Below are 9,743 nucleotides of genomic sequence, written 5' to 3' on the forward strand. Positions count from 1 at the left end.
TACCGGTTCATACTTGTGTTTGCTTCAAACAACCTTGCTAGCCAAAGCCTTGTACTGAGAGGAAATGCTTCTCGTGCATCCAAAGCCTTGAGCCAAAACCTATGCCATTTGTGTCCACCATATCTACCTACTATGTGGTATTTCCTGCCATTCCAAGTAAATACTTCATGTGCTACCTTTAAACCTTCAAAATGCTTCTCAATTTGTGTTGATGTTTTATAGCTCATGAGGAAGTATGTGGTGTTTATCTTTCAATCTTGTCATTTACTCCCTGACGGACTTTCATAATGGACTAGTGGCACATCCGCTTATCCAATAATTTTGCAAAAAGAGTCGGCGCGGGGTTCCCAGACCCCCAATTAATCAACTTCCATTAATAATTCTCTTCACATGTTTTGCTCCGATTCATCGGTAAGCAACTTAATTTTGCAAATAGACACTCCTTCATGGTATGTGAATGTTGGAAGGCACCCGAGGATTCGGTTAGCCATGGCTTGTGAAAGCAAAAGGTTGGGAGGAGTGTCAACCATAAATAAAACTAAAATACATGTGTAAACAAAAGAGAAGAGGGATGATCTACCTTGCTCGGTAGAGATAACGTCCTTCATGGGAGCCGCTCTTGAAAGTCCGGTTGATGAGGTAGTTAGAGTGCCCACTATCATTCGTTGACAACAACAAACACCTCTCAAAATTTTACTTTTATGCTCTCTATATGATTTCAAAACTTAAAAAGCTCTAGCACATGATTTAATCCCCGCTTCCTCTCGCGAAGGGCCATTCTTTTACTTTTATGTTGAGTCGGTTTACCTACTTCCTTCCATCTTAGAAGCAAACACTTGTGTCAACCGTGCATTGATTCTTACATACTTGCTTATTTGCATTCATCATATTACTTTGTGTTGACAATTATCCATGAGATATGCATGTTGAAAGTTGAAAGCAATTGCTGAAACTTAAATCTTCCTCTGTGTTGCTTCAATGCCTTTACTTTGAATTTATTGCTTTATGAGTTAACTCTTACGCAAGACTTTTGATGCTTGTCTTGAAAGTATTATTCATGAAAAGTTTTGCTATATGTTATGTATTTGTTAGCAACTATAGATCATTGCCTTGACTCACTGCATTCATCTCATATGCTTTATAATAGGATGATCAAGATTATGTAAGTACCATGTCACTACAGAAATTACTCTTTTTATCGTTTACCTACTCGAGGGCGAGCAGGAACTAAGCTTGGGGATGCTGATACGTCTCCAACGTACATATAATTTCTGATGTTCCATGCTTGTTTTATGACAATACTTACATGTTTTGCTTGCACTTTATAATGTTTTTATGTATTTTTCGGAACTAACCTATTAACGAGATGCCGAAGGGCCAGTTGCTGTTTTCTGTTGTTTTTTGTTCCAGAAAGGCTGTTCGGGCAATATTCTCGAAATTCGACGAAATCAACGCCCAGAACCTTATTTTTCCCGGAACCTTCCAGAAAGTCAGAGGGGGACCAGAGGGGAGCCCTAGGGGCCCCACACAACAGGGCCGCACGGGCTCCACCCTGGCCGCGCCGGCCTAGTGTGAGGAGGCCCCGTGGCCCCTCCGACTCCGACTCTTCGCCTATTTAAGCCGTCCTGACCTAAAACATCGATACCGATTGACGAAACTCCGTGAAAGACTCCGGGGCGCCGCCACCATCGCGAAACTCCAATTCGGGGGACGAAGTCTCTCGTTCCGGCACCTCGCCGGGACGGGGAAGTGCCCCGGAAGCCATCTCCATCGACGCCACCGCCTCCATCATGCTCCGTGAGTAGTTCCCCATGGACTACGGGTTATAGCTGTAGCTAGTTGGTACTCTCTCCCCCATGTACTTCAATACAATGATCTCATGAGCTGCCTTACATGATTGAGATTCATCTGATGTAATCGGTGTTGTGTTTGTTGGGATCCGATGGATTGTTACATTATGATTAGTCTATCTATAAAGTTTGTGAAGTTATTGTTGCTGCAATCTTGTTGTGTTTAATGCTTGTCACTAGGGCCCGAGTGGCATGATCTTAGATTTAAGCTCTATAATTATTGCTTAGATTGTATCTACAAGTTGTATGCACATGTCTATGACTGGAACCAAAGGCCCCAAAGTGACAGAAATTGGGACAACTGGAGGGGAAGGCTTAGGTATGAGGATCACATGTTTTCACGGAGTGTTAATGCTTTGCTCCGGTGCTCTATTAAAAGGAGCACCTTAATTTCCAGTAGATTCCCTAGAGGCCCGGCTGCCACCGGCTGGTAGGACAAAAGATGTTGTACAAGTTTCTCATTGCGAGCACGTATGACTATATATGGGAAACATGCCTACATGATTAATAATCTTGATGTTCTATCTTAATGCTATTTCAATCCTATCAATTGCCCAACTCGTAATTTGTTCACCCAACACTTGTTATTGGAGAGTTACCACTAGTGTAGATAGCTGGGAACCCCGGTCCATCTCTCATCATCATATACTCGTTCTACATGACATTGGAAGTAGTATCAACTATTTTCTCGGTGCCATTGCTCTCATATTACCGCTACTGCTGCTCGTGTTACTCGTTACTACTTGCTCTCATATCACTGCTACTTTCACATCACCCCTGTTGCTAGTGCTTTTCCAGGTGCAGCTGAATTGACAACTCAGTTGTTAAGGCTTATAAGTATTCTTTACCTCCCCTTGTGTCGAATCAATAAATTTGGGTTTTACTTCCCTCGAAGACTACAATCCCTTATACTTGTGGGTTATCAATGGTGTGGAGAACTCCAAAGCAACTTGCCGCCCTGTACAATGCTTCTCCAAATCCTAATGCGGAGGGCCCTTCCTCGGTGCTCTGATCCGCCCACCGCAAGCTACAATTTTGAAGGTCTGATACGAACACCATGAGCGGCGATGTCATCACGACGACAGAGGACAACTCTTCTGCTGGTATCTGCGCCTTCAGGCGTACAATGCACAACCAGTTAAGGGGTTGAGCAGCCGAGTCTTGTACGGCTGCACTCTCTGCCCTAGCACAACGAAGCCGCCCGTTGTGGCGACAAAAAATACCTACTTAGAGGTGAGAATTAGAGCTTTAATTGAAGAAAAATATTGATAACGGCAAAAATATACTGAAATGAACAGGCTCAGTTCTTAAATGGAGAAGCAAAGAAAAACTTAAGGTAACACAGGACCGGCAATAATTAACTCAATAAACTGAAGTCGTGCGGATGCAAATTAAACTATATATGTGAAACTGTTGCATATGGTGAAGAATCACCTGCGGATGATACCGGAGATCTTCTTCCGCAGGCAGCGGCCAGTGATCAGATTCAACAATGTGACACCGCCCTCGCCCACGCCAGAAAGGGAGTGCTCAAGAATTATCCACTTCACAGGCTTAAATTCGGGCGCTCGTGTGGCGCTTCGCCAGCAACCGCATACTGCACGAAAAGAGGTGTAGTAGTCGAGGTCGTCCGTGGACAAGAAGATGTCGCCGATCTTTTTGATGAGGTGTTGGGGAGATCGCGCCAATTGATACGTCTCCGACGTATCGATAATTTCTTATGTTCCATGCCACATTATTGATGATATCTACATGTTTTATGCATACTTTATGTCATTATTATGCGTTTTCCGGAACTAACCTATTGACGAGATGCCGAAGGGCCAGTTCCTGTTTTCTCGCTGTTTTTGGTTTCGAAATCCTAGTAAGGAAATATTCTCGGAATGGGACGAAATCAACACCGAAGATCTTAGAATCCCCGGGAGCTTCCGGAACACCCGAGAACCGTCGGAGAGGGGCCACGGGGGCCCACACATGGTGGCGGCGCGACCCGGAGGGGGCGCGCCGCCCTAGTGTCCGGTGGCCCCGGACCCCCTCCGACCTTGCCCTTCCGCCTATTTAAAGCCTTCGTCGCGAAAACCCCGACACGTTCGACGAAACCAGAGAAAACCTTCCGCGAGCCGCCGCCATCGCGAAGCCAAGATCCGGGGGACAGGAGTCTATGTTCCCGGCACGCCGCCGGGATGGGGAAGTGCCCCGGAAGGCTCCTCCATCGACACCACCGCCATCTTCATCAACGCTCGCTGTCTCCCATGAGGAGGGAGTAGTTCTCCATCGAGGCTCGGGGCTGTACCGGTAGCTATGTGGTTAATCTCTCTCCTATGTGCTTCAATACAATAATCTCATGAGCTGCCTTACATGATTGAGATTCATATGATGATGCTTGTAATCTAGATGTCATTGTGCTAGTCAAGTGGATTTTACTTATGTGATCTTGATACGTCTCCGACGTATCGATAATTTCTTATGTTCCATGCCACATTATTGATGATATCTACATGTTTTATGCACATTATATGTCATTATTATGCATTTCCCGGAACTAACCTATTGACGAGATGCCGAAGGGCCAGCTTCTGTTTTCTCGCTGTTTTTGGTTCCGTAAATCCTAGTAAGGAAATATTCTCGGAATCGGACGAAATCAAGGCCCAACATCCTATTTTTCCACGAAGCTTCCAGAACACCCGAGAGTCGCCAGAGGGGGGCCACTGGGCCCCCAGATGACAGGGCGGCGCGGCCTAGGGGGCGGGGCGCCCCCCTAGCGTGTCACCGCCTCGTCGCCTCTCCGACTCCGCCTCTTCGCCTATAAAAAGGTCCCTGACCTAAAACTTCGATACGAAAAAAGCCACGGTACGAGAAACCTTCCAGAGCCGCCGCCATCGCGAAGCCAAGATCTGGGGGACAGGAGTCTCTGTTCCGGCACGCCGCCGGGACAGGAAGTGCCCCGGAAGGCTCCTCCATCGACACCACCGCCATCTCCATCAACGCTGCTGTCTCCCATGAGGAGGGAGTAGTTCTCCATCGAGGCTCGGGGCTGTACCGGTAGCTATGTGGTTAATCTCTCTCCTATGTGCTTCAATACAATAATCTCATGAGCTGCCTTACATGATTGAGATTCATATGATGATGCTTGTAATCTAGATGTCATTGTGCTAGTCAAGTGGATTTTACTTATGTGATCTCCGGAGACTCCTTGTCCCACGTGTGTAAAGGTGACAGTGTGTGCACCGTGTGGGTCTCTTAGGCTATATTTCACAGAATACTTATTCACTGTTATGAATGGCATAGTGAAGTGCTTATTTATATCTCTTTATGATTGCAATGTGTTTTGTATCACAATATATTTGCGTGCTACTCTAGTGATGTTATTAAAGTAGTTTATTCCTCCTGCACGGTGTAATGGTGACAGTGTGTGCATCGTGTAGTACTTGGCGTGGGCTATGATTGTGATCTCTTGTAGATTATGAAGTTAACTATTGCTATGATGGTATTGATGTGATCTATTCCTCCTTTCGTAGTGTGAAGGTGACAGTGTGCATGCTATGTTAGTACTTGGTTTGGTTATGTTGATCTGTCATGCACTCTAAGGTTATTTAAACATGAACATTGAATATTGTGGAGCTTGTTAACTCCGGCATTGAGGGTTCGTGTAATCCTACACGGTTAGTGGTGTTCATCATCCAACAAGAGGGTGTAGAGTCTACCATCTATCTATTTATTCTGTTATGTGATCAATGTTGAGAGTGTCCACTAGTGAAAGTATGATCCCTAGGCCTTGTTCCTAAATACTGCTATCGCTGCTTGTTTACTGTTTTACTGCATCTTTACTTCCTGCAATATTAATACCATCAAATGCACGCCAGCAACCACTTTTCTGGCACCGTTACTACTGCTCATATTCATTCATACCACTTGTATTTCAATATCTCTTCGCCGAACTAGTGCACCTATTAGGTGTGTTGGGGACACAAGAGACTTCTTGCTTTGTGGTTGCAGGGTTGCATGAGAGGGATATCTTTGACCTCTTCCTCCCTGAGTTTGATAAACCTTGGGTGATCCACTTAAGGGAAACTTGCTGCTGTTCTACAAACCTCTGCTCTTGGAGGCCCAACACTGTCTACAAGAATAGAAGCACCCGTAGATATCAAGCACTTTTCTGGCGCCGTTGCCGGGGAGGAAAGGTAAAAGGCTCTCATACTCCGGTCCCAGGTAAAGTACTTTTCTGTTGCCGTTGTGTGTGTGATCGAAGCTATTTCCTTTAGATCCTGCAATTGCAGCTTTTTGTTTCTTGTTTACACTAGTTTGGCATAATGGACAACAATGAGCTTCTTATTCTATTTCCTGATTTAAGACATGGATGGTTTGATGCGAAAATTAAAAAACCCATGGAACATATTAGTATGAACACTTTGAATACCATTTTTGATAATGATATAGAAAGTTCTAAGCTTGGGGAAGCTGGTTTTCATGATCTTTTTAGTCCCCCAAGCATTGAGGAGAAAATTTTCTTTGATGATACTTTGCCTCCTATTTATGATGATTATAATGATAGTGGTCTTTTGGTGCCACCTACTATGGAGAGTAAATTTTGTTGTGATTATACTATGCCTCCTACACTTGATGAGAATAATAATGATAGCTACTTTGTTGAATTTGCTCCCACTACAACTAGTAAAATTGATTATGCTTATGTGGAGAGTAATAATTTTATGCATGAGACTCATGATAAGAATGCTTTATGTGATAGTTATATTGTTGAGTTTGCTCATGATGCTACTGAAAGTTATTATGAGAGAGGAAAATATGGTTGTAGAAATTTTCATGTTACTAAAACACCTCTCTATATGCTGAAATTTTTGAAGCTACACTTGTTCTATCTTCCTATGCTTGTTACTTTGCTCTTCATGAACTTGTTTATTTACAAGACTCCTATGCATAGGAAGTGGGTTAGACTTAAATGAGTTTTGAATTTGCTTCTTGATGCTCTCTTTTTGCTTCAAATACTATTTCTTGCGAGTGCATCATAAAAACTGCTGAGCCCATCTTAATGGCTATAAAGAAAGAACTTCTTGGGAGATAACCCATGTGTTTATTTTGCTACAGTACTTTTATTTTTTATTTGTGTCTTGGAAGTTGTTACTACTGTAGCAACCTCTCCTTATCTTAGTTTTGTGCCTAGTTGTGCCAAGTAAAGTGTTTGATAGAAAGGTTGATACTAGATTTGGATTACTGCGCAGAAACAGATTTCTTGCCGTCACGAATCTGGGCCTAATTCTCTGTAGGTAACTCAGAAAATTATGCCAATTTACGTGAGTGATCCTCAGATATGTACGCAACTTTCATTCAATTTGGGCATTTTCATCTGAGCAAGTCTGGTGCCTCAATAAAATTCGTCTTTACGGACTGTTCTGTTTTGACAGATTCTGCCTTTTATTTCGCATTGCCTCTTTTGCTGTGTTGGATGGATTTCTTTGTTCCATTGACTTCCAGTAGCTTTGGGCAATGTCCAGAAGTGTTAAGAATGATTGTGTCACCTCTGAACATGTGAATTTTTTATTATGCACTAACCCTCTAATGAGTTAGTGCATAATAAAAAATTCCTCAGGGTGACACAATCATTCTTAACACTTCTGGACACCTTTGAGCTACGGAAGTCAGTAGTCAAAATCAACACAGCAAAGAGATATTAATAAAAAGGCAAGGCCAAAAACAAACAGTCCGTAAGACAGATTTGCTCAGATGAAAATGCCCAAATTGAATGAAAGTTGCATTGCAGAGATCACTCACGTAAATTGGCATAATTTTCTGAGTTGCATTTTCTGCAATGATATCAACCTTTCTATCAAACACTTACTTGGCATAACTAAAACAAAACTAAGATAAGGAGAGGTTGCTACAGTAGTGGCACTTCAAGACACAAATAAAATAAAGTACTGTAGCTATCTCCAAGAGTTCTTTCTTTTATAATAGCCATTAAGATAGGCCAGCGATTTTTATACTTCATAAGTATTTGAAACAAAAAGGCATCAAGCAAATTCAAAACTCATTTAAGTCAACCCACTTCCTGTAGAATCTTGTAAATAAACAAGTTCATGAAAAATAAAGCATAGGAAGATAAAGACAAGTGTAGCCAGAAATAAATAGAGAGGTGTTTTAGTAACATGAAAATTTCTACAGCCACTCTCACTTTCAGTAGCATCATGAGCAAACTCAACAATATAACTATCGCATAAAAACATTCTTATCTCATGCATGATATTATATAATCAATTTTACTAGTTGTAGTGGGGGCAAATTCAACAAAAAGTAGCTATCATTATTCTCATCAAGTGTAGGAGGCATAGTAATCACAGCAAAATTTTCTCCATAGTGGCATAAAGACCGCTATCATTATAATCATCATAAATAGGAGGCAAAATATCATCAAAGAATTTTCTCCTCAATGCTTGGGGGATAAAAAGATCATGAAAACCACTATCATTATCAAAAATGAGTATTCATACTAATATGTTCCATGGAACATCAAACCATCCATAAATCGAAATAAATAAAATACATTGTTATCCATTAATAAACAAACTAGATTAATGAAACTAAGAACAAAAGCTTCTGCAAACCGATCCCACACAAGCGGCAGAAAGTACTACACAGGGCCGAATATGAAGCCTTTACCTTTCCTCGACAACATATGCAGTGCCTATTCTTGTAGACGATGTTAGGCCTCAAGGGATGACGACAGCAGAAATTTCCCTTAAGTGGATCACCCAAAGATTTGAGGAGAAGATCCAATCCTCTCATGCAACCTGCAACCACAAAGCGTAATCCCCAACACACACAATAGGCCGCTAATTCAGCGAAGAAAATTGAAATACCCAAATTAGTATGAAGATAGTATGGCGATATGCTTTGATGCGAAAGTATTCATAGCGTGCATTTGATATTAATATTGCAGGAAATAAAATGCAATAAAACTTAATAAACAAACAGCGATGCGTATTTAAGACAAGGCTAAATACTTTCACTAGTGGACACTCTCAACATTGATCACATGCTTGAATAAAATAGATAGATGTAGACTCTACTGTTGGATGATAGACACCACTAAGGATTGCGAACCCTCAATGCGGGATTAACAAGCTCACAATATTCAATGTTCATAACGTAACGCCGTTGTAATGATATAAGCACGCTGTCCTCACACTAAACATCAATGGTGCTCATGGCCTACAGAATCACAATCATAGCCCCGCGCCTTGCGACAACCTGCCATTTTACGTCTTGAAAATAAACACTAGCATCACTAGAGTAACTGCTTGCCAAATATTGTGATACAAAACACATTGCAATCATAAAGAGATAAATAAACATATATGCCATTCATAACGATGAATAAGTATTACGTAGTAGGAACACACGTACACCTACTTGTCCTGCTACACGTGGGAAAAAGAATCTCGGAGAATCACATGACAACAATGACATCTAGATACAAGCATCATCATATGAATCTCAATCATATAAGCCAAATATATTGAAACACATAGAAAGTGCTCCCTGCATGCAGTAATACGTAACTACTCATGAGACAACGACGTGTCAGAATGTAATTATCTTTAAATGTCAATGAGGATTTATAGGCAGCGAATCGAAGAAGAAGAGCAGCAAGCCGAAGCGCCCGCCCTGCCTTGCCGCTCTATCTGAGGCCCGTGGCCCTACAGCGTGTTGGAAATGCCGTGTTCGTCAGTCCCGAATATTTCATGCCTTCTGGAACCAAAAAAACAGCGAGAAAATACAAACATCTGGGTCGGAAATAATGACATATAATGTGCATAAAACATGTAGATATCATCAATAATGTGGCATGGAACATAAGAAATTATCGATACGTCGGAG

Source organism: Lolium rigidum, chromosome 3 (assembly GCF_022539505.1).
Source record: "Lolium rigidum isolate FL_2022 chromosome 3, APGP_CSIRO_Lrig_0.1, whole genome shotgun sequence".
In the NCBI taxonomy this organism is placed as follows: Eukaryota; Viridiplantae; Streptophyta; class Magnoliopsida; order Poales; family Poaceae; genus Lolium; species Lolium rigidum.